Source organism: Physeter macrocephalus, chromosome 11 (assembly GCF_002837175.3).
Source record: "Physeter macrocephalus isolate SW-GA chromosome 11, ASM283717v5, whole genome shotgun sequence".
Taxonomy (NCBI): Eukaryota; Metazoa; Chordata; class Mammalia; order Artiodactyla; family Physeteridae; genus Physeter; species Physeter macrocephalus.
Genome location: NC_041224.1, coordinates 176,799,955 through 176,806,408, shown reverse-complemented (window position 1 = coordinate 176,806,408; position 6,454 = coordinate 176,799,955). Strand labels below are relative to the sequence as shown.

General features: G+C 41.2%; 1 long non-coding RNA gene across 1 annotated transcript; it reads right to left on the bottom strand.

Annotated features, from left to right (window-relative positions):
- Positions 1–1,878: 1,878 nt before the first annotated feature.
- LOC102975733 (uncharacterized) lies at positions 1,879–6,320 on the bottom strand. Its single transcript, XR_002892867.2, has 3 exons — positions 6,209–6,320; positions 4,887–5,017; positions 1,879–2,403 (listed from the first exon to the last, which is right to left on the bottom strand). It is a non-coding gene; the product is annotated as an uncharacterized lncRNA (long non-coding RNA).
- Positions 6,321–6,454: the final 134 nt, after the last annotated feature.

The following is a 6,454-nucleotide window of genomic DNA, read 5'->3' as shown; positions in this document are numbered from 1 at the left end:
TTGTGTTATTGTCACATGTTTTATTTCTACATGTGCTATAAACCAACCCCACAGTACATTGCTTTTACCTTTCCTTCAAGTATTGGGTTGGCCAAAATGTTCATTCGACTATTCTGTAACATCTTATGGAAAAACACGAAAGAACTTTTTGGCCAACCAAATAGTTGGTTATCTTTCAAAGAGTTTTGAATAACAAGAAAATCACCTTTATATTCACGCATGGAGTTACCACTTCTGGTGCTCTTCATTCTTTTGTGTAGATCCAGGTTTTCACTTAGTATCATTTTCCTTCTGTGCAAAGAACTTCTAACAGTTCTTCTAGTGCAGGTCTGCTGGTGATGAATTCTTTCAGCTTTTGTGTGTCTGGAAAGACATTGTTTTTGCCTCTGCAAACTGAAGGACAGTCTCAAATTCTCCACAAATCTGTCGACAATTCCCTTTCCACTTCTCCCCAGAGCTATAAGGGGATGTGTGGGAGTGGCAGGATTTAGAGTGATTTCTTTTCTTTTTTTCAAGGAATCTCATGATTATTAATTAAATTTAATTAATTAAATTTTTTAAAAATTTTTCAGCTGTGTGGCATGTAAGATCTTAGTTCCCCAACCAGGGATTGAACTTGCACCCCTTTCATTGGAGGCATGGAGTCTTAACCACGGGACTGCCAGGGAAGTCCCTAGAATGATTTCTTTTGTGTGGAATATTTTACAAGAACATAGAGGAACCTGTCCTGCGCCCAGTCATTCACTGAGGCAGGAGCCAATGGGGTTGATTCTCCATCCTGGAAGCAGGGGTGATAATGAGTAATCAAAGGACAGTATATGAGGGATGGTAATTTATCACTAGCATGAATCACACGATTGAGGAGGAGAGGACATATATTTTTAACCTGAGAAAACAGCACTTTGTTGAACCAGTGATGAAGAATAAATATCTTTTGCTACCAAAATTAATATCTTTTATGCCTCAGTGACAAAGTTTTGGGTTTCCATGTTGCACTGAAGTCAAGTCTACCTTTCATGTCGTGTGGAAGGGACTAGATTTGCAGAAACTGTGATGGAGATTTCTGTCCTCTTGGCTATGGGGCCCTCGAAGGCGACCCTTTCCTTGTCCTCTAGGGAAAGACGACAACATCTCCTCAGCTCAGATGAAGTTCCAAAGTCTATATTTGCATGTGTAATTTGGGCAGCAAAAGGAAACTAGACAACCAATACTCATGCTTTCTTATCAATTTTTCCTCTTTATGGTGAATTTTACCATTTGAACAGTTCTGGTACTCACACTTGAGCTCAACCAATTTCTCGAAGATAGAACTTAGGGGGAGAAGCCACAAAAAACACAGTCAGGTATGGGTCATTGTAGGAGTCTCTAGACTCAGGCTGCCTCGGATCAAGTCCCACCTTCCTCCTCCTTTCTAGGCCTCAGTCTCCCAGCTGTAAATGGAGTTTTGATAGTTTCCCTTTCAATGCTAATATTAAATAAATCTACCATCCAGACTATTTAATTCCCTCCCTTGTATGAGCACACATTGGATATCTTGTCTGTGTCTGGCATGTTGCCAATGTAGTCCTATATTTTCTTAATCAGATCACTTCATCTTTGTAAAAAAAAAAGGCATTTTATTTTTCATAATGATTTTTATATTATAAAAATTAACATGTTAATTATAGAAACTTTAGAAGGTAGAGATTTGCAAAAAGAAGAACACAATCATTAAAAAAAACTCACACTCCCCAGAGATGACCACTATTTTCAATCTTTGGTTATACATCTTTCCAGTCTTTCTTTTCTGTGTATGTACTCACATTCTGCATATATTTCTCTCTCTCTTTTTTTTTTTTTTGGCTGCTTTGGGTATTTGTTGCTGCATGGGCTTTCTCCATTTGTGGTGAGCAGGGGCTGCTCTTCGATGCAGTTTGTGGGCTTCTCATTGAGGTGGTTTCTCTTGTTGCAGAACGCGGGTTCTAGGCGTGCGGGCTTCAGTAGTTGTGGCACGCGGGCTCGGTAGTTGTGGCGCACAGGCTTAGTTGCTCCACAGCATGTGGGATCTTCCCAGACCAGGGATTGAAACTGTGTCCCCTGCGTTGGCAGGCGGATTTTTAACCACTGTGCCACCAGGGAAGTACAATCTTTCTTTTTTTTTTAATAAAATCGCATTATACAGAATCAATTGATTTGTAATTTTTTTCACTTATTATTCTGTCATCAGCTTTCTACATAATTGAACATTCTTGCATCATGTCGTTTTTAATGCCTATCAAGTTTTCCTTTTTAAGGTGTGCCATGATTTATCTAACCATCTCTGTTTTTGGACATCTTAAACAATTCTAGGTTGAACTTCCTAAAGTGGAGACTTGGTACCCATTTCTGATGATTTCCTTAGGATCAATATCTAGCAGCAGATTTCTAGAACAAAGAACATTTATTTAATTTTTTAGGCTTTGAAACATTCCAAATTAAAATCCAGAAAAGGTTTTGTGAATATAAACTTCCATTCATGAAGCAAGAAAGCATCTTTTTCCAGCTACCTTATCAATCCTAGGTATAATTTACAGGTTTCAAGTCTTTATCTGGAATTCTGAGATCCAAAATTTTCTGAAAATGAAAATTGTTTTATCATTTATTTGGTGGATGAATCTGACCTCAATTGACATGGAGATATTTATTGCCTCTATTTTATCTCATGTAGTGTGAATATTCATGTTTTGCCTTAGAAATATCTTGGTGTTGGATTTAGGGGTGCTACTTCACATATTTCAGGGTGAGGGGGGTGTTTTAGTCCATTCGGGCTGCTATAACAAATAACACAGACTGGGTGAACTAAAAACAACAAATGCTTATTTTTACAGTTCTTGAGGCTGGAAGTCTGAGATCAGGGTGCCAGCAGGGTTGCGTGAAGGCCATCTTACCAGATGTGGACTTCTCACTGTGTCCTCACATGGAGGAGGGGACTAGGGTGCTCTGTGTGACACCAACATTCAGACTCTAGTGGGATGGTTGCCAATGTTCCCCATGTGCACCAACATTCCTTTCTAGAATCTGAAAATTTCTAAGTTTACAGACACATCTGACTTCAGGAATGTCAGATAAGCAACTATGAACCTAAATCAAACAAATAATTAACATATCAATAGGCAAACACGATGCCTCATTTATTTTAACTTACATTCCCTTGTTTATTAGCAAGGTTAAATGTATATTATATATCTTAACATCAATTCTCTTTTTGGTTTTTGTGTATTTTGATAGAGTTTTTACTTGTCTAGAGAACTTCTTTTAAGGTCACTATTTAATTCCTCAAGGGCAAGTGAAGGATATACTTTCAAAGTCCTTGCCTTTTGAAAATTCCTTTCCTTAGCTTCATCAATGAGCAGCTTCTTGGCAGGGATAGATTATTGGGTCACTGTTTCTCCTGTTCCATGGAGAAGGCTCCACTGGGTTCTGTCATTTGGGAATGTGGAGGAAAGGTCTGATGCTGAATCATTTTTTTACCCTAGCGTGGAATATTTTCTTTGCATCCTTTAGATTAAAAAAAAAATCACTAAGGCATTAGGCACCTTAATTTTGTCTAGTACTTAAAACATGAAACCTCAGCACAAAGAGAGATTTTCTTCATCTCAGGGAAATTGTTTTTCTGTTAGTCCTTAAGTCAGTGCTGACTTCCTGTCTGAACTGGACTCTCTGGAATTCCTGTTTGGTAGATGTTGTGTCACTACGATAGAGTTTTCTTGCCTTATATCATCAGTTTGCTCATCATGCTGGCTATTGGTCCTTTTTCCTGGGTGGTGGCAGGATTTCTCCAGCCAATGCTCCACTGCACTGATCTGGTTTTCTGTGTATCAATTCTGTTCTTCCCTTTCTCTCTCTATTGCCTCCTTTGCATCTATCTTCATGAATATTTCCTTAATCAGGAGGGTGGTTAGCTAGTTTTGAGGGCACCTGGTATTTGACCATGACAACGTATCTGCTCAAGGAGCTTTATGCTTCTTGATCTCAGTCTTTCCACCTGCAGGGTAAGTGGGTGGGAGTGTGACTGGATGCCCTCTGAGGTCCTTTTTAGCATCATTTTTCTACAAGATATCCTTGAACTTACTGTGAAAAGGGGCCTGCTCAACACTTGCCTCCATCTCCCCTCTTTCCCTTCAGCTGGAGACACTAACTGGCCGTTATATTTAGTGCTTTGGGCCACAACAGATTCTGATAAGGATACATTAAGGTGTATTCAGATGAGAGTAGCCTTGCTCCAGAATGCAAAAAAGCACTGTCTTGGGAGTTGGAGGTCTGTTGTGGCACGGCTCCACAGAGCCCCTGGAGTGAATCCTTTCTCTGTGTGTCTCGGAGTCCCCTCCTGCAATACGTATGAGCTCAACTAAGCACATCAAAGCCCCCTTCCCTTCCTGCGTGACCCTGTGGGTCTGTTGGAGGATATCTTTCAATGAATGAAAATGGTAATCAGTTCTTAATGAGTGTGTTCATTTTTTTTTTTAGGGGCTCTTCAAAACTGTGATGAATAGAAGACAAATGTATTCCCCAAGGCACCTGGTTTTGGATCAACGCTCAAAGAGAAAGAATAAGGAATTTTTTTGTGCCTCATAGCTGAATTCACCTACTTGAATTCACAAGGTTTGTCCACTTCCTGAGAGCCTCCAGGAGATGGCCTTTCCATGGATGTTCAGTGTAAATTTCTAAACAATGAAAGCTTGCTGAACACAGGGTTTGTCCTGTTTGGGCGTCAAAACTAGGGGGAAAACCAGTTTCCATTGCAAGAGGGTTCAACATGGCAAATCTCAAGGGAATTTTTGACCCACAGTGACCTGAGTTTTCTGTGTATAATGTAACCTGCTTGGATTTGCATGAATTGGAAGTATGCACCAGGCTGGAAGTTCTACCTCTGAGAGAAGGCCTTGGTCTCTGACATGCCTTCAGCAACTTGCTCCCCGGGATGAGGTGTTGTGTCTTACGAAGATCTTGGGAGGCAGATGGATCATGGATCAGCTCAGCTCTGCCACTTCCTGTGTAACTGCAGACAAGTTATTTAACCATCAGGGGCCTCAGTTTCCTCATCTGTAGGATGGGGATACTAATGAGGTTAAGATCAAATTAGACCACATGTGAACACTATCTGCCATTCCTGTTTTATTTTTTAATGAGTTGGGGCCAGATTTAGATCTAGAACAAGTTTTTTCCACCTCAACATGATTGATATTCTGGATGAGTCTGTTGGGAGACACGGGGTTGTCCTGTGCCTTGTAGAATATTGTATTGCTGTCCCAATGTTGTATTGCTGTCTACAAGCAACATTCTACAATGTTGCTTGTAGAATGTCATTATTGCCACCTTTTACCCAGTAGGTACAAGTGGTAACCTTGAGTCTTAATAACCCGAAATGTCCTGACTCAGCCAAATGTGCTGGGGGCCAAAAATCATCCCCAGGTGAGATCCACTGCCCAGAAGCAGGCAAGGTGCCCTGCTGGACCTTGGCCCTAAGCACTCGGTAAGGGGGTGATTTTTGTGCAGGTAGAAAAGATTTGGTGGAATGACACCTATTTAAAATAATCTTGTTCTTGCTGATGGAGATGGAATATTTAAATTAAGAGGCTAGTCTCTGATTGCCGGGATGGGGTGAGAAGAGGTGACTTTCCAAGGTTACACGGGGCACCTTTCTTTCTGTGGTAATGAGCTTTCCATCCCTGGAAGGGTTCAACCCTGGGGACTCCCAGGCACGGTGTAGGGGGGTGTACCAGGCCACGCTGCAGAAAGCCGACGTGCTGGCGAGAGCAGGGAGGTGCTCTCACTCCAGGGACCACACGCATCTTCCTTCTTTGGAGGCCCCCCAACTGGTTCCCAGCTGTTCCTATCTCTTCCCGCCTCTCTTGGACCCGGTCTCCATCCTCCCTCTGAAGCGAACTTGCTCTCTAAGTTCTAACAAGAAATACTATGATCTAACTTCCTGTGGCTTCAGGAGATACAAATCTGTGGTAACACTGCAAATTAAGCGTCATGAATGAGTAATTACTTTCTGAATCTGAGGAGTCCGATTGAACGGGAATCATTATCGTGTGTTAATTACAATCCTGCTGATGATTAAAATTATATTTGGGGGTTTTAATAACTCTATAAGAGACATGTAGATAAAGCTCGGAGATGCATGCTGGTATGGATGTTTGTTAAACCCCAATAAACATTGGTATTAATTCAAACATGTACTTACTGTTTCATGGAACTTTAATGGAGTTTATGTCCGAGATGGGTCGGGATGTCGCAATAACGTCTGTGCCTCTTTGGAACCTGAATTCAGGGATCTTTTGATCTTCGTGGGGTTTGAGTTTGGAGCAAGCGTCTTCAGAGTGCACGGTGGCTGGGAAACCAAGAAGGAGATTTGGGTGGTTATGACATGCTCCTGTCAAATTTCTTCTGGGCCATTCCAAGGATCGGAGTAGAATCAAACTTGCAATCT